We start from the raw sequence: 19,698 nt of genomic DNA, 5'->3' as shown, positions 1-19,698 counted from the left end.
ATTTCCGTAAGAGGAAATTTTTTCATGTTTCCCCTTTTGCATTTGGGCTTATCCTATCCAATTTCTTCTCAAGGACTGTAAGAAACTCATTTATTTCATATTCAAGAGTTCAAAATGAGTAAATATGCAGGAAAGTCATGGCAATCAGATTCAAACATGATAAAACTGTGATAATTGTTTAAGTTTCCTTTGGTGGGCCTTCCTTCTCCTCAGAACCTCTCTCCTTTCTGACTCTTCTTGCTTTTAACATGGCCTTTCATTAATATCAATCACTCCTAGCAAAAATCTCCAGAATGCTTTCCTCAATTGTACCCTATATCAGCAGTTCAAACTGAGGGACTCCTATCCCTGGGAGTATATGGAGACTCTTTTTAGCGGTACCCTGACATATACACTTTAAGTGAATTAATTTCCAGTACTTCAGTTTTCATATGTGCTGTTTCCTAAAGTTGATTTGCCTAAGAGGTCTGCAATTGAGATGTTAAACAATTGTTATTTTCCACATTCCTTTTCCTTTTCCATCTCACCCATCCAGAATTAACTATAGTCTATTGACTCGAGATGCTTTTTTAAAAGACACTAAATAAAGGGACAATTTAAAATATTGGTTTCTGGGAACTCTCCTTTAATTTCTAGCATATTTTAATAATTAACACTTTAAAATAATTTGATCACTCCTTTAACTATATTTAACAGGATGTAACTATAGTAATTTAATACTTATCATCATGCATTTTACATCAGTGTATGAACAATTTTACCTTTTATTTGTATGCCACAAAAATATATTTTTGTTTCACTTCTTCCACAATATTTTATTCTAACATATTTATTTATGTTCGAAAGTTGTATTGAGCACCTCTCACATCATATGTCCTTCCAATGACTATGTTATCTACCCTCTGTCCCTAAAGCTCTGATGTTATAAAAAATTCATCTGGATAGAGTTTTATTATAATTATTGTTAATATATGATTATGGAAAACAGTGAAATGCATTATATATTATACTTTTTAATGCAAAAATAGAACAAATGATAATATGTCTACAAAAAGACTCATAGTCTCTAAAATATTTGAAGACATTTATTCTGAGCCAAATATGAATGACCATGTCCTATGACACAGCCCTCAGGATATCCTGAGAACATGTGCCCAAGGTGTTCGGGTTGCCGCTTGGTTTCATACATTTTAGGGAGGCAAGAGACATCAATCAGATACATTTAAGAAATATATTGGTATGGTCCAGAAAGGTGGGACAATTCAAAGCTTGGGGACAGCTTCTCGGCTATAGGTAAATTTAAACATTTTCTGGTTGACAGTTGAGTTTGTCTAAAGATCTGGGATCAATAGAAAGGAACGTCTGGGTTGTGATAACAGGTTGTAAAGACCAACGTTTTACTACACAGATGAAGCTTTTTTAAAATTAGTTTTTTATTATACTTTAAGTTCTAGGGTATATGTGCACAACATGCTGGTTACATAGGTATACAGGTGCCATGTTGGTTTGCTGCACCCATCAACTTGTCATTTATATTAGATATTTCTCCTAATGCTATCCTTCCCACAGCTCCCCAACCCCTGACAGGCCCCCGTGTGTGATGGAACCTGCCCTGTGTCCATGTGTTCTCGTTATTCAGCTCCCACCTATGAGTGGGAACAGCAGTGTTTGATGTTCTGTTCTTGTGATAGTTTGCTGAGAATGATGGTTTTCAGCTTCATTCATGTCCCTGCAAAGGACACGAACTCATCCTTTTTATGACTGTATAGTATTCCATGGCGTATATGTGCCACATTTTCTTAATCCAGTCTATCATTGATGAACATTTCGGTTGGTTCCAAGTCTTTGCTATTGTGAATAGTGCCACAATAAACATACATGTGAGTGTGTCTTTATAGTAACATAATTTATAATCTTTTTGGTTATACCCAGTAATCGGATTACTGGATCAAATGGTATTTCTAATTCTAGATCCTTGAGGAATCGCCACACTGTCTTCCACAATGGTTGAACTAATTTACACTCCCATCAACAGTGTAAAAGCATTCCTATTTCTCCACATCCTCTCCAGCATTTTTTGTTTGCTGACTTTTTAAGGATTGCCATTCTAACTGGTGTGAGATGGTATCTCATTGTGGTTTTGATTTGCATTTCTCTGGTGACTGGTGATGAGCATTTTTTAATGCATCTGTTGGCTGCATAAATGCCTTCTTTTGAGAAATGTCTGTTCATATCCCTTGTCCACTTTTTGATGGTTTTTTTTTTTCTTGTAAATTTGTTTAAGTTCTTTGTAGATTCTGGATATTAGCCCTTTGTCACATGGATAGATTGCAAAGATTTTCTCCCGTTCTGTAGATTGCCTGTTCACTCTGATGATAGTTTGTTTTTGGCTGTGTAGAAGCTCTTTAGTTTAATTAGATCCCATTTGTCAATTTTGGCTTTTGTTGCAATTGCTTTTGATGTTTTAGCCACGAAGTCTTTGCCCATGCCTATGTCCTGAATGGTATTGCCTAGGTTTTCTTCGAGGGTTTTTATGGTTTTAGGTCTTATGTTTAAGTCTTTAATTGAACTTGAGTTAATTTTTGTATAAGGTGTAAGGAAGGGATCCAGTTTCAGCTTTCTACATATGGCTAGCCAGTTTTTCCAGCACCATTTAATAGATAGGGAATCCTTCCCCATTTCTTGTTTTTGTCAGGTTTGTCAAAGATCAGATGGTTGTAGATGTATGGTGTTATTTTTGAGGCCTCTGTTCTGTTCCATTGGTCTCTATATCTGTTTTGTTATCAGTACCATGCTGTTTTGGTTACTGTAGCCTTGTAGTATAGTTTGAGGTCAGGTAGCATGATGCCTCCAGCTTTGTTCTTTTTGCTTAGGATTGTCTTGGCTATGCGGGCTCTTTTTTGGTTCCATATGAACTTTAAAGTAGTTTTTTCCAGTTCTGTGAAGAAAGTCATTGGTAGCTTAATGGGGATGGTATTGAATCTATAAATAACCTTGGGCAGTATGGCCATTTTCATGATGTTGATTCTTCCTATCTATGAGCATGGAATGTTTTTCCATTTGTTTGTATCCTCTGTTATTTCCTTGAGCAGTGGTTGGTAGTTCTCCTTGAAGATGTTCTTCACGTCCCTTGAAAGTAGTATTCCTAGGTATTTTATTCTCTTTGTAGCAATTGTGAATGGGAGTTCACTCATGACTTGGCTCTCCATTTGTCTATTATTAGTGTATAGGAGTGCTTGTGATTTTTGCACATTGATTTTGTATCCTGAGACTTTGCTGAAGTTGCTTATCAGTAAGGAGATTTTGGGCTGAGACGATAGGGTTTTCTAAAGATACAATCATGTCATCTGCAAACAGAGACAATTTGACTTCCTCTTTTCCTCATTGATTACCCTTCATTTATTTTTCTTGCCTGATTGCCTTAGCCAGAACTCCCAACACTATGTTGAATAGGAGTAGTGAGGGAGGGCATCCTTGTCTTGTGCTGGTTTCCAAAGGGAATGCTTTCAGTTTTTGCCCATTCAGTATGATATTGGCTGTGGGTTTGTCAAAAAATAACTTATATTATTTTGAGATACGTTCCATCAATACCTAATTTATCGAAAGTTTTTAGCATGAAGGGCTGTTGAATTTTGTCGAGGCTTTTTCTGCATCTATTGAGATAATCATATGGTTTTTGTCATTGGTTCTTTTTATGTGATGGGTTATGTTTATTGATTTGCGTATGTTGAACCAGCCTTGCGTCCCAGGGATGAAGCCCACTTGATCATGGTGGATAAGCTTTTTGATGTACTCCTGGATTCGGTTTGCCAGTATTTCATTGAGGATTTTTGCATTGATGTTCATCAGGGATATTGGCCTAAAATCCTAAAATTCTCTTTTTTTGTTGTGTCCCTACCAGCCTTTGGTATCAGGATGATGTTGGCCTCATAAAATGAGTTAGGGACAATTCCTTCTTTTTCAATTGATTGAAATGTTTTCAGAAGGAATGGTACCAGCTCCTCTTTGTACCTCTGGTAGAAATGGGCTGTGAATCCATTTGGTCCTGGACTTTTTTTGGTTGGTAGGCTATTAATTATTGCCTCAATTTCAGAACCTGTTATTGGTCTATTCAGAGATTCAGCTTCTTGCTGGCTTAGTCTTGGGAGGGTGTAAGTGTCCAGGAAATTATCCATTTCTCTTAGATTTTCTAGTTTATTTGTGTAGAGGTGTTTATATTATTCTCTGATGGTAGTTTGTATTTCTGTGGGATCAGTGATGATATCCCCTTTATCATTTTTTATTACATCTATTTGATTCTTCTCTCTTTTCTTCTTTATTAGTCTTGCTAGCAGTCTATGTATTTCATTGATTTTTTTAAAGAAACCAGCTCCTGGATTCATTGATTTTTTGAAGGATTTTTTTGCGTCTCTGTCTCCTATAATTCTGCTCTGATGTTAGTTATTTCTTGCCCTTTGCTAGCTTTTGAATTTATTTGTTCTTGCTTCTGTAGTTCTTTTAATTGTGATATTAGTTTGTTGATTTTAGATCTTTCCTGCTTTCTCTTGTGGGCATTTAGTGCTATAAATTTCCATCTACACATTGCTTTAAATGTGTCCGAGAGATTCTGGTATGTTGTGTCTTTGGTTTCAAAGAACATCTTTATTTTTGCCTTAATTTCGTTACTTATTCAGTAGTCATTCAGGAGCAGGTTGTTCAGTTTCCATGTGGTTGTGTGGTTTTGAGTGAGTTTATTAGTCCTGAGTTCTAATTTGATTGCACTACACAGACGAAGCTTTTAGGTAGCAGGCTTCAGAGATAATAGGCTGTAGAATGTTTCTTATCAGACTTATGATAATGGATGTTGGCAAAATGCTTCAATTTTATTACTCAAAACCATTCACAACTTCTTTCAAAACCTACCTATTTTGTGTCCTCGTCAGATGAATACAATTCATAATTAATCTCAACTCAAATATTATTCATCGGTGAAATGTAACATTTTTTTTGTTACAACAGTACTTGAACCCAAATCCTTTGAAATCTAGACACTTTTATGGAAGTGACTAGGGTGTGGCATTTTGTTAGGCACAATTTTCTATAATTCATTCTGTTTCTTATCCTTGAATTTTCTGTGAAGGATCAAATAATTTCAGAAAATGTGTCTACCCTAATTCGTATTTTTAGGTATGAATTTTTTAGTTTTAAAATATTAAATTTGCTTTCATTTTTAAGATATCATATTTCTATAGACTATGTTCATTGAGTGAAGTAAGGTACAAAGACATTATCCGATTCTGTGTTTATCTGTTTCTTCCATTTTCAAGGGAAGTCTACAAGGGCTTCTACTGGCAAAGAGAGATGGTGAGAGATTATGAATTAAAATTCTTGGGGGACACATATTTTGCATTTCAGTTGTCATAAATGTGTCCAGGAATCAGGGAAGAAATTGATCCAACCCAAATGTAACTGGTGGTTCCAAGTCACTTCTTAAATATAGCCAGAGCTTCATTGTAGAAATTTCACACAGAAGTAAATGATATAACAAAGATTGCAGTGATCCTGTTGTTTTTTCTATTTTGTCAAGATTTTTTCCCTCTGTGTAGAAAAAAAAAAATAGATGTCTTCAAGAATTAATTATCCTTCTCCTCTTAAATTGATGGCCCTGAACAAGTAAAGCTGTTGTTAGATTGTCTTTAAATTTTGTATTTCTGTGACTTCTCTAAACATTTACTCTTAGATATGCAGTCATGTGTCACAATGATGAGGATATATTCTGAGAAATGCATCATTGGGCAATTTTGTCATTGTTTTGTGAATATCATAGAGTGTACTTTCACAAATCTAGATGGTATAGCCTACTACATACCTAGGCCATGTGGTATCACCTATTGCTCCTGGGGTACAAACCTATACAGCGTATTACTCTGCTGAACACTGTGGGCAATTGTAACACAATGGCACGTATTTGTATATCTAAACATATTTAAACATAGAAACTGTGTAGTGAACATACTGTATAAAAGATTTTAAAAAATGGTACACTTGTATAATGCTCTTATTATGAATGTAATTTGCAGGACTGGGAGTTGCTGTGGGTGAGTCACCGATTGAACGGAGAGTGAATGTGAAGGGTTAGGACACAACTGTACAATACTGCAGACTCTATAAATACTATACACTTATGCTACACTAAATTTATTTTTAAAATATTTTATTCTTTGATAATAACTTTGGATCATTGCAACTTTTTTACTTTATAAACTTTTTAATTTTTCAATTTTTGACTCTTCTGTAATAAAACTTAGTTAAAAACACAAACACATTATGCAGTTGTACAAAAAAGATTTTCTTTTCTTATATCTTGATTTTATAATTTTTTTCTATTTTTAAATTTAAAAAATTTATCCTTAAACTTTTTTATCAGAAACAAAGACAAAAACATACACATTAGCTTCGGCCTACACAGTGTTAGATATGAATTCAAAATTTCTCTTCAAAGAATCAATATATTAGTATGTTCAATTCTTTGCCTTCCAGTTTTTTTTTTTTTTTTTTTTCTATTTAAAAGAAAAACTTTTATTTTAACTTTAGGGGTACATGTGAAGGTTTGTTACATAGGTAAACTTGTGTCACAGGGGCTTGTTATACAGGTTATTTCATCACCCAGGTACTAAGCCCAGTACCCAATAGTTATCTTTCCTGCTCCTCTCCTTCCTCCCACCCCCCACCCTCAAGTAGACCCAGTGTCTATTGTTTCCTTCTTTGTGTTCATAAATTCTCATCATTTAGCCCCCACTAATATGTGAGAACATGTGGCATTTAGTTTTCTATTCCTGTGTTAGTTGGCTGAGGATAATAGCCAGCAGTTGCATCCATGTTCCCACAAAAGAAATGATCTTGTTCTTTTTATGGCTGCATCGTATTCCATGGTGTATGTGTATCACATTTTCTTTTTTTTTTTCTTTTTTATTATACTTTAAGTTCTATGTTACATGTACACAACGTGCAGGTTTGTTACATATGTATAATGTGCCATATTGGTGTGCTGCACCCGTTAGCCCGTCATTTACATTAGGTATATCTCCTAATGTTATCCCTCCCCCTACCCCCACCCCACAACAGGCCCTGGTGCGTGATGTTCCCCTTCCTGTGTCCAAGTGTTCTCATTGTTCAGTTCCCACCTATGAATGAGAACATGTGGTATTTGGTTTTCTGTTCTTGCGACAGGTTGCTGAGAATGATGGTTTCCAGCTGCATCCATGTCCCTATAAAGGACAGGAACTCATCCTTTTTTGTGGCTGTAGAGTATTCCATGGTGTATATGTGCCACATTTTCTTAATCCAGTCTGTCATTGATGGACATTTGGGTTGGTTCCAAGTCTTTGCTATTGTGAACAGTGCCTCAATAAACATACGTATGCACGTGTCTTTATAGCAGCATGATTTATACTTCTTTGGGTATATACCCAGTAATGGGATGACTAAGTCAAATGGTATTTCTAGTTCCAGATCCTTGAGAAATCACCACACTGTCTTCCACAATGGTTGAATTAGTTTCCAGTCCCACCAGCAGTGTCAAAGTGTTCCTATTTCTCCACATCCTCTCCAGCACCAGTTGTTTCCTGATTTTTTAATGATCACCATTCTAACAGGTGTGAGATGGTATCTCATTGTAGTTTTGATTTGCATTTCTCTGATGGCCAGTGGTGATGAGCATTTTTTCATGTGTCTGTTGGCTGTATGAATGTCTTCTTTTGAGAAGTGTCTGTTCATATCCTTTGCCCACTTTTTGATGGGGTTGTTTGTTTTTTTTCTTGTAAATTTGTTTGAGCTCCTTGTAGGTTCTGGATATTAGCCCTTTGTCAGATGAGTAGATTGCAAAAATTTTCTCCCATTCTGTAGGCTGCCTGTTCACTCTGATGGTAGTTTCTTTTGCTTTGCAGAAGCTCTTTAGTTTAATTAGATCCCATTTGTCAATTTTGGCTTTTGTTGCAATTGCTTTTTGTGTTTTAGACATGAAGTCCTTGCCCATGCCTATGTCCTGAATGGTATTGCCTAGGTTTTCTTCAAGGGTTTTTATGGTTTTAGGTCTAACATTTAAGTCTGTAATCCGTCTTGAATTAATTTTTGTATAAGGTGTAAGGAAGGGATCCAGTTTCAGCTTTCTACATATGACTAGCCAGTTTTCCCAGCACCATTTATTAAATAGGGAATTCTTTCCCCATTTCTTGTTTTTCTCAGGTTTTTCAAAGATCAGATGGTTGTAGATGTGTGGTATTATTTCTGAGGACTCTGTTCTGTTCCATCGGTCTGTATCTCTCATTTGGTACCAGTACCATGCTGTTTTGGTTACTGTAGCCTTGTAGTGTAGTTTGAAGTCAGGTAGCGTGATGCCTCCAGCTTTGTTCTTTTGGCTTAGGACTGTCTTGGCAATGTGGGCTCTTTTTTGGTTCCACATGAGCTTTAAAGTAGTTTTTTCCAATTCTGTGAAGAAAGTCATTGGTAGCTTAATGGGGATGGCATTGAATTTATAAATTACCTTGGGCAGTATGGCCATTTTCACGATATTAATTCTTCGTATCCATGAGCGTGGAATATTCTTAGATTTGTTTGTGTCCTCTTTTATTCCATTGAGCAGTGGTTTGTAGTTCTCCTTGAAAAGGTCCTTCACATCCCTTGTAAGTTGGATTCCTAGGTATTTTATTCTCTTTGAAACAGTTGTGAATGGGAGTTCACTCATCATTTGGCTGTTTGTCTGTTATTGGTGTATAAGAATGCTTGTGATTTTTGCACATTGATTTTGTATCCTGAGACTTTGCTGAAGCTGCTTATCAGCTTAAGGAGATTTTGGGCTGAGACAATGGGGTTTTCTAAATATACAATCATGTCATCTGCAAACAGGGACAATTTGAGTTCTTCTTTTCCTAACTGAATACCCTTTATTTCTTTCCCTTGCCTAATTATCCTGGCCAGAATTTCCAACACTATGTTGAATAGGAGTGGTGAGAGAGGGCATCCCTGTCTTTTGCCAGTTTTCAAGGGGAATGCTTCCAGTTTTTGCCCATTCAGTATGATATTGGCTGTGGGTTTGTCATAAATAGCTCTTACTATTTTGAGATATGTTCCATCAATACCGAATTTATTGAGAGTTTTTAGTATGAAGGGCTGTTGAATTTTGTTGAAGGCCTTTTCTGCATCTATTGAGATAATCATGTGGTTTTTGTCTTTGGTTCTGTTTATGTGATGGATTACATTTATTGATTTACATATGTTGTACTAGCCTTGCATCTGAGAGATGAAGATGACTTGATCGTGGTGGACAAGCTTTTTGATGTGCTGCTGGATTCGGTTTGCTAGTATTTTATTGAGGATTTTTGCATTGATGTTCATCAGGGATATTGGTCTAAAATTCTCTTTTTTTGGTAACCTTCTATTTTTAAATTTAACTTCCTCATAAAGCAACCTTTTCTGATTACCTGCTCCATCTTGACTCATTCCAGTTATGTGCTGCACTCTGACTCATTCCGATTACCTGCTCATTCTCCACCCTGACTCATTCTGATTTCCTGCTCTGCCATAACTGTTTTTCCTTCCAAACCACTCGCCCCATCACTCTCTTTAAATTAGCCAATCAGAATTAGTTTAGCCTGTGCGGTCTAACACTAGCCACTAGGGGAATGACATGGCAGCAGGGGGTCACGTGCGTCAGGAATAAGGCCCTTATTCCTCCGTTGTCCAGGTGTGTGCTCACCATTGCTCCGTCTGTGAGGGCGCACCCTTCTATAGAAGTAAACTGCCATGCTGAGATGAAAAAAAGAAAATTTTATATTCAAGTGCTATTTCTTTTGTGGCACCAAAGCTTTATTTATAACAACAGGATCAGAATCATCAATATCACTGTCTTCCACCTCCACATCTTATCTCACTGGAAGATCTTCATGGCTAGTAGCACCCATGGAACTGTCATCTTCTACTACAACAATCCCTTTCTCTGGAATCTCTCCTGAAGAACCTGCATGAGGCTGTTTTACAGTTATTTTTTAATAAGTAGAAGGCGTGCACTCTACCAAAAAAAAAGCGTAGTAGAATAAATACATAAACCAGTGACAATTGCTTATTATTATCTGGTATTATGTACTGTACACAGTTTTATATACTATACTTTCACATTACTGGCAGTACAGTAGATTTGTTTACACCAGCATCACCACACACGTGAGTAATGCGTTGTGCTGCAATGTTAGGACTGTTACAACCTCAGTCAGGCAATAGGAATTTTTCAGTTCCATTATAATCTTATGGGATTACTGTCATAGATGTGGTTTTTCATTGACCAAAACATAGTTATGCAATGTATGACTGTGTATGAAATATGGAATGGAGGACTTTTAAAAATAACCTGATAGACTCTGAGCTACTTGAAGAAAGGCAGCATCTAGTAAATCTTTTTATTCCTAGTACTTCACATAGTATCAGTGTCATAGTAGGCAATAAATAAAATTGTGCTCAGTTTTCTAAATCAACACATCTTCATTCCAAGGACCAGTTTTAATATATCAAATAGATGTCTACCAATAAACGAATTATCCAAATAATTGATGAAAACCATCAGAATGATTCATAAAATTGCTCCAGGGTCTATTTAAAGTTTTACAATATAGACCCACCCCTAAGTTCAAGATTACTGCAAAGACAACTTACAGCTTCTTTTTAAAAAGCACTTGATGATGTATAGACTTAAGCTGCTTAAATATATTACATTTATCCAACCTTGCAAATAATTCACAGACAGAGGCAATAAAATATCACAGTTTTAATCCTTACCACTCTCCATGTTACCATTTAAAATGAGGCTGTGTTTCCCAGAAAGACTGAAGCAATTATGTATGTGTAGATTGAAGCCCTTCTTGTTTTAGTCTCTGCTTCTTTGTAGTAAAGAAAAACATTATCTACTCTCATCAAATCTAAACTTCAAGATGGTTACAAGAGGGGAGGAAACATTGCAGAATGTTTGCATTCTACTAAAGAAAGAGATCCTGTCTGGAATGTTAGCCTCCCCCTCCCCCCTTTTTGAGACCTCTGTCAAAACATATTTTCTTGAGTTCTGTCATAAATTATATCATATAATGGTTTTGGTCCCAAGTTCAATCTGTAAACAATATGCTCACAGCTGGTGAATCTTATGTCTTGCTTCTGGCTTGCAGTGCTTCATTTTATTTAAGAATAACATCAGCTCAGAGTTGTAACTGGGACACAGACTTGATAAACTTGGTACACTGAAGTCAGTAAACCTACAACCTGGACTTGATACATAGCTGCGCTGAGGTCTGAGTTCTGCTACACCTCCCTTTCCCTAGTGTGCACTTTTTTCTTTCTCTCACATGGCCATATGGTGAGAGATGGCTCCTACAACTTAATGTTAGTCAATAACACTGTACAATCTAAGCATGATTTATTTTCTCCTGATTTAAAAAACAACACTGCCTCTCTACCTGCTTATCTTGCAAACAATAAATGCAACCACAACAAAAACTCTTGCATAAAGTTATCTTTTATTGTTAGGGATCCTGGATGAGAGGTCTGAAGAACAAGAATCTCAGTTTTCAAGAGCTGAGATCCAGAAAGAACTCAGAAACCATTTTCAGGATCCAAAACCAGTGTCTTCAAAAGAATGGCATTGTGAGTTAGTTCTAAAACGATACCTACAGTGAGGCCCAGAAGTTGATAAGAAGCTCTCTTTAGAAGTATCATAAGAAAAGTGTGATGGTGTTATTAGGAAAGATTTTGCAGAAAAGTCTCAGACTTTTAAGTTTTCAGAGACATCTACATCTTCCAGCCTCATACGTCCTAAGCTGCCAAAAGATGAGCTTGGTCTAATGCTAGGACATTGATAGGGCCTGGCTGAGCACCAAATTTCCAAGCTTTTCCAGATTCTATTCAAACTGGAAAAAATAATCAAATAAATATAATTTAACAAATGCCTACACGTGCATGGAATTTCATCTTGCTTTAGAGACTGTAAAGAACTCCAAAGTGTCCTGACCTCCCAGAGTTTATTGTCCAGATGCAGAGAATAGACATACGCACATGAAACAGTAGCAGACATAAACACACACATAAAAAAGATTTTAAAAAGACAGTAGAGTATGTTATTAAATTCTAGAAGACATGGAACAAATTCCGAGAAAGCCGGTATTTCAGAGAAAGAGAAGTAATGAAGGCACCAGGGTCATGGGTCTTGAGCAAATCTCAAAACAGAGAGAGTTTGTAAGTAAGCAAAATAAAGAAAGGAGAACTTTCTGATCAAGAAAAAGGCAGCATGAAGCTGGCATGTTTGAGGTTCAGTAATGAAACAAGACTAGCCTTAGCAGAGCATACTTGAAAAGGTTTTTATTGTTCTGTTAAATTTCGTAAATTTCCCTGAGGGGGGATACAGCAGGTGTGTGAAGGAATTTTATACTCCTCCATTCTCATTACATATGCATATTCTAAATAGGGATTTGTAATCCTTGTGTAACAAAAGTGAATGTTATAAAGGGTCAGGATAGCCCAGTGGTTAAAATGCAAAGAGCTATAAAACCACACTGCCTAAAATTAAATCCTGCCCCATTTCTTCCATTTAACTACCTGTATAACTTTGAAGAAATTACTGTTTTTCTGTACTTCAGTTTGTTTTGTTAAATGATGTAATATAACCCAGCTGATAGGGGTGTTAGTAATATCTGCAAAGCATTTAGATAGCATTATCAGTAATAATTACCATCACTATCACCAACAAAATATAACAATAAATTCTAGCAACCATTATGAAGCTGTTATAAAACTTTTATTAAAAAAGAATTGACTTCTCTGAAAAAAGAATAAACCTTTTGATATGAAAGTTGAGATCCTGAGATCTAGCTGTGTATAGGGCCAAACCCTAACACTGTTTAGGCTCCTGTACATTGACCATCTCTACTAAAAATACAAAAATTAGGCTGGTGGGCGCCTGTAATCCAAGCTACTCAGGAGGCTGAGGCAGGAGAATAGTTTAAACCCAGGAGGCGGAAGTTGCGGTGAGCTGAGATCGCACCGCTCCTCTCCAGCCTGGGCAACAGAACAAGACTCTGTCTCAAAAAAAAAAAAAAAAAAGAAAAGAAAAAAAGAAAAATGCTGACGGTGTTGTGTTCCTATCAGGGAAGGAGGCAGAATATGTGATGCTAGTGACTTAGTGAGTTAAAGGTGAAGTAGGATTTTTCTGCCCTTCTTTGCTGGGCTCGTAGCAGAGCCTCTACCCAGCGGCGTCTGGTCTGAGCTCTGGGCTATGGCTTCCGCCACTGCAGGTTCAACCCTTGGTGGGAAGGAGCGAGTGAGCAAGCATGGGGTCGGCCTGGCTGCTTCCAGCACTGAGCAGGAGTAGGATCCGTGCATAGCCTACCCCAGACAAGGCATGTTGCCCCGAGGGGAACGTGGCAGCACCCAGGCAGGGGTGCCCGTGACCCCAAAGCCCCATAGACGGTGTTACAGTGTGCTAATTAGCTCGTTCAGTAACCCCATCTGCAGCCCCACGGACAGTGGTGCGTTAACAGCTCAGTCAGCACCTTGCCCCACTCTGCCGCTGTTTCCCTTGTGTGAGACGGCTGCTCTCCATGATCGAAGGCATAGGGCCAATATTCCAGCCTTTCTGGGTACTGCATTTGGTGGGTCTCAAGCTTTTCTCCTGCATCCAGAAAGAATGAAGTCACGCTGACAAATTGAAGGGTGATGAGAATAGAGAATTTTACTGAGCGATGAAACAGTTCTCAGCAGAGAAGGGAGGTGAAGATCAGGTCGGGTCATCGCTCTCAGTGTGGCTGAGTCTGGGTTTTTTGTTGTTGTTTGTTTGTTTGTTTTTATAATAGCACAGGATGGGGGAAGGGCAGGCTGTAAGTAGTATTGGAAAAGGTAACATTCGATTGGTTAAAAAGATGAAAGAACCTATCAAAAAAGGGTGGGCAAAGAGGAACAGTAGTTTTCATTCTGGGTGGCATGTGTCATCCAGAACCAGCAGTCCAGGCTGATTTTGACTTGAAGTTGGGGTTTCACCAGGGACCTGCCCCTATATCAACCTATGCTTTTGTCTGCCTCCCACCGCTATCAAAGGGTTCTAAGAAATTTCTCACTGTCATGCAAGAAGAAGTCAAACAAAGCAACACAGATGATCAGACCAATCCTAAGTATTATTTGCATCTTCAGGACAGTTTCTCTGATTTCTTCAACACATTAACGGCGATTTTTTTAAAGGACAAGCTAGATTAAAAGAGATTTGAGAGTAATAGAACCAGTAGTATAATAACAAAAGACTAAATTATAGTCTCTCCACAAAATCTTAATTAAACCATAGCTACGACTACATGGTAGTTAGTAAAGAATGCTGAAAAATTCAGGTGTAAGAAGGGAAGTAAGTGTCCTAAACCAGCAAAGTCATCTCTACAGCCCTTATAGTAAAAAAAAAACAAAAAACAAAAAACAAAAACAAACACAAAAATCAGCAATTGCGTTGAAGAGAGTGCTGTGAGGTTTTACTGGTAAAAGAACACAGATAGCATCAATCAGAGTTTACTCATAGGACGAAAGGACCCTCCCCTGAGTCAGAAAATGTTGAGAAAAATTCTGAGACCTGTTATTGTACTGGTTCCTGGTGAGTCCATAGAAAGGGGGTCAAATTGTTGAACAGATGGAACAGTTCTTAAGAACAATACTTATGGGGAAAATGGAGGCATCTTGGAAAAAGGAGGTACCTCTTGAATAAAGATGGTGGTAATGGAAAAGAAGAAATGGAAGGTAGAATTCAGAATAAAATAAGAGAGTAAGAATCAGAAGGCAGATGGAAATAAATTAATGAAAGAGATGCCCTTTGTTAAAGAAATTGTGCCTTAGCACAGCAACAAAAGAGGGCGCTATTCAACTAGGAAACTAAGTTACTCCAACCTCTCTGTTTAGAATGGCTACGAATCCAATAAAAACTATGTTTTTTTTTTTTAATTAATTAATTATTTTATTTTATTTTATTTTATTTTGTTTTGTGACACGGAGTCTGGCTCTGTCGCCCAGGTTGGAGTCCAGTGGCGCAATCTCGGCTCACTGCAAGCTCCACCTTCCGATTCACGCCATTCTCCTGCCTCAGCCTCCCGAGTAGCTGCGACTACAGGCCCCCGCCACCACACTCGGTTAATTTTTTAGAAGAGACGGGGTTTCGGGGTTTCACCATATTAGCTAGGATGGTCCCGATCTCCTGACTTTGTGATCTGCCTGCTTCTGCCTCCCAAAGTGCTGGGATTACAGGCGTGAGCCACCGCACCCGGCCAAAACTAACTATGAATTTAAATAAAGATAATTCAATATCTGTATGAAATTTATATAAGAAGAAAATAAGGTGAAACTCAAAATTTTCAGCAGGCATAAATGCCACTTCCAGTACAATGCAAATAAATAAATAGGAAGAAGAAAAACAAGCAATGGTTTATATATTCGAAAGTTAAACGGACTGAGAAAGACGGAAACAAACCAAATAACTGAAAATAAACTAAAGCAACAGAACTGTATGTAAATTTTATAACAATCACACAGAGAAAAAAAAATTTCAAGTTACCTTCAGCTCTGATTGTACTTTCTTAGCACTATATATTCTAAGGGGGGGAAAAAGAGCTGCAAAGAAATCTTAAACAGCCAGTAATTTCATTGTTATTATATTAGTTTAGTGATTTAAAAACTGTTTTTTGAATATCATAGGATAGGAAACTAAACATGACAATGTTATTAGAAAACAAAATATTGGGAACAAAATGTTTGGAAGAAAATAGATTCAAAATTTTCAAGTGAATTTGTGCACATTGGAATGGCCCAAGATATAATGACTCCCCAGCAGCAATGAGGATACCTAGTTTCCCCACCAAGAAATCTGGTTCTCCAAGAAACCAGGGCTTATAGGAGAAATTGGTGATTGTCAGACAGGAGCAGGTGAGCCTAGCATATTTCATTCCAGGAAACATTTGAAAATGTAAAAGAAATGTGAGGTTTAATTGAAGAATTTTTAATATAGAATGGGTATTAAATGAAATTGAAAAAAATATTAGTTTTCTTAGATGATAATGAAATCACAGATTAGTTAAAAAAATTTTTTTAAGGAGATGCATGCTTACATACTTAGGAATAAACTATCACCATATCTAAAATTTATGTTTCAAATGATTCATTAAAAAATATGTGATATATGATATATACATGATAACATGGCAAAATATAAACAAAAGTTGAGTGTAAGTGATAGGCACACTGGTGATCACTGTATTTTTCTTTTAACTTTTCCAAATGTCTGAACTTCACAATAAAAAGAATGACTTAAGAGACATAACAATCAGTTGAGATAGGTGGTAGTAAAATGTATTTTGGATAAAACATTTGCCTAGGAGAGGGCAGAGCAAGATGGCCAAATAGGAACAGCTCCAGTCTCCAGTTCCCAGCGCCAGTGACACAGAAGACAGGTGATTTCTGCATTTTCAACTGAGGTGCTGGGTTCATCTCACTAGGGAGTGCCAGACAATCGGTGCTGGTCAGCTGCTGCAGCCCGACCAGCAAGAGCTGAAGCAGGGAGAGGCATCGCCTCACCTGGGAAGCGCAAGGGGGAAGGGAATCCCTTTTCCTAGCCAGGGGAACTGAGACACACAACACCTGGAAAATCGGGTAACTCCCACCCCAATACTGCGCTTTACCAAGGGTCTTAGCAAATGGGCACACCAGGAGATTATATCACACACCTGGCCGGGAGGGTCCCACACCCACGGAGCCTCCCTCATTGCTAGCACAGCAGTCTGTGATCTAACGGCAAGGCAGTAGCAAGGCTGGGGGAGGGGTGCCCGCCATTGCTGAGGCCTAAGTAGGTAAACAAAGCTCTGGGAAGATCGAACTGGGTGGAGCTCACAGCAGTTCACGGAGGCCTGCCTATCTCTAGACTCCACCTCTGGGGACAGGGCACAGCTAAGCAACAACAACAACAACAAAAAGCAGCAGAAACCTCTGCAGACGCACAACTCTGTCTGACAACTTTGAAGAATGCAATGGATTTCCCAACACGGAGGTTGAGATCTGAGAACAGACAGACTGCCTGCTCAAGTGGGTCCCTGACCCCTGAGTAGCCTAACTGGAAGACATCCCCTACTAGGGGCAGACTGACACACCATACCTCACATGGTGGAGTACACCCCTGAGAGGAAGCTTCCAAAGCAAGAATCAGACAGGTACACTCGCTGTTCAGAAATATTCTATCTTCTGCAGCCTCTGCTGCTGATACCCAGGCAAACAGGGTCTGGAGTGGACCTCAAGCAATCTCCAGCAGACCTACAGTGGAGGGTCCTGACTGTTAGAAGGAAAACTAACAAACAGGAAGGACACCCACACCAAAACCCCATCAGTACATCACCATCATCAAAGACCAGAGGCAGATAAAACCACAAAGATGGGGAAAAAGCAGGGCAGAAAAGCTGGAAATTCAAAAAATAAGAGCGCATCTCCCCCTCCAAAGGAACACAGCTCATCACCAGCAACGGATCAAAGCTGGATGGAGAATGACTTTGACGAGATGAGAGAAGAAGGCTTTAGTCCATCAAACTTCTCAGAGCTAAAGGAGGAATTACGTACCCAGTGCAAAGAAACTAAAAATCTTGAAAAAAGAGTGGAAGAATTGATAACTAGAATAATTAATGCAGAGAAGGCCATAAACGAACTGACAGAGATGAAAACCATGACATGAGAAATACGTGACAAATGCACAAGCTTCAGTAACCAACTCGATCAACTGGAAGAAAGAGTATCAGTGATTGAGGATCAAATGAATAAAATGAAGCGAGAAGAGAAATCTAAAGAAAAAAGAAGAAAAAGAAATGAACAAAACCTGCAAGAAGTATGGGATTATGTAAAAAGACCAAATCTACATCTGATTGGGGTGCCTGAAAGTGAGGGGGAAAATGGAACCAAGTTGGAAAACACTCTTCAGGATATCATCCAGGAGAACTTCCCCAACCTAGTAGGGCAGGCCAACATTCAAATTCAGGAAATACAGAGAACCCCACAAAGATACTCCTGGAGAAGAGGAACTCCAAGATACAAAATTGCCAGATTTACCAAAGTTGAAATGAAGGAAAAAATCTTAAGGGCAGCCAGAGAGGAAGGTCGGGTTACCCACAAAGGGAAGCCCATCAGACTAACAGCAGATCTCTCGGCAGAAACTCTACAAGCCAGAAGAGAGTGGGGACCAATATTCAACATTCTTAAAGAAAAGAATTTTAAATCCAGAATTTCATATCCAGCCAAACTAAGTTTCATAAGTGAAGGAGAAATAAAGTCCTTTACAGATAAGCAAATGCTTAGAGATTTTGTCAACACCAGGCCTGCCTTACAAGAGACCCTGAAGGAAGCACTAAACATGGAAAGGAACAACCGATACCAGCCGTTGCAAAAACATGCCAAAATGTAAAGACCATCGAGGCTGGAAGAAACTGCATCAACTAACGAGCAAAATAACCAGTTAATATCATAATGGCAGGATCAAGTTCACACATAACAATATTAACCTTAAATGGAAATGGACTAAATGGTCCAATTAAAAGACACAGACTGGCAAACTGGATAAAGAGTCAAAGATCTAGAACTAGAAGTACCATATGACCCAGCCATCCCATTACTGGGTATATACCCAAAGGATTATAAATCATGCTGCTATAAAGACACATGCACATGTATGTTTATTGTGGCACTATTCACAATAGCAAAGACTTGGAATCAACCCAAATGTCCATCAGTGACAGACTGGATTAAGAAAATGTGGCACATATACACCATGGAATACTATGCAGCCATAAAAAAGGATGAGTTTGTGTCCTTTGTAGGGACATGGATGCAGCTGGAAACCATCATTCTCAGCAAACTATCGCAAGAACAGAAAACCAAACACCGTATGTTCTCACTCATAGGTGGAAACTGAACAATGAGATCACTTGGACTCTGGAAGGGGAACATCACACACCGGGGCCTTTCATGGGGACAGGGTAGGGAGGAGGGATTGCATTGGGAGTTATACCTGATGTAAATGACGAGTTGATAGGTGCAGCACACCAACATGGCACAAGTATACATATGTAACAAACCTGCAGGTTATGCACATGTACCCTACAACTTAAAGTATAATAATAATAATAATAATAATAAATAAAATAAATAAATAAATAAATGGTATGCAAGCTTTCAAGTCTAACTGCCTCTTTGGGTTTTCTTTTTTTTTTTTTTTCTTTTTTCTGTTAAGCTTGTGTGTATACAAAATTAAAAATACTGACATCAGTTAAAAAAAAAAGAAAGAAAGAAACATTTGCCTATTGATTTGTCAATTGGGGACACTTGTGAAATGAGAAAAGTTAGTTTAAAATTTTACTTTATTAAGAATAAAGTTTATGCTCTCTTGTAGTCCCAGAGGATTACAATAATTCAAGACCCACAGTTTGGTAGAGTTAGTTTTAGCCATCCCGATGTGATACCTGGTTAAAGAGAACATGTCCATAGTAGTCTCTTCACATCAGGTGGCTGACTTTAATCAGTCTTAGCTGTGGTGTTTCATCCAAGGTGGCTGGGTGAAGAATGTCAGATTTGGACATCCTGTGAACTCTGAAGGAGAATAGTAAGGAAAAAAAATCCTTTAGGTATTACTAA

The 19,698-nt window shown here is 37.9% G+C and overlaps 1 long non-coding RNA gene across 1 annotated transcript in view; it reads right to left on the bottom strand.

Moving 5' to 3' along the window:
- Nucleotides 1-19,406: 19,406 nt before the first annotated feature.
- Nucleotides 19,407-19,698, bottom strand: part of LOC103879751 — a 59,152-nt gene continuing 58,860 nt past the window's right edge. The window contains exon 2 of the long non-coding RNA XR_640514.3: nt 19,407-19,653. This is a non-coding gene — a long non-coding RNA (uncharacterized LOC103879751). The remainder of the gene's footprint in view (nt 19,654-19,698) is intronic.

This window comes from Papio anubis, chromosome 19 (assembly GCF_008728515.1).
Source record: "Papio anubis isolate 15944 chromosome 19, Panubis1.0, whole genome shotgun sequence".
In the NCBI taxonomy this organism is placed as follows: Eukaryota; Metazoa; Chordata; class Mammalia; order Primates; family Cercopithecidae; genus Papio; species Papio anubis.
Note: the sequence above shows the minus strand (reverse complement) of the source record. Positions and strands in the feature narration are given on the sequence as shown.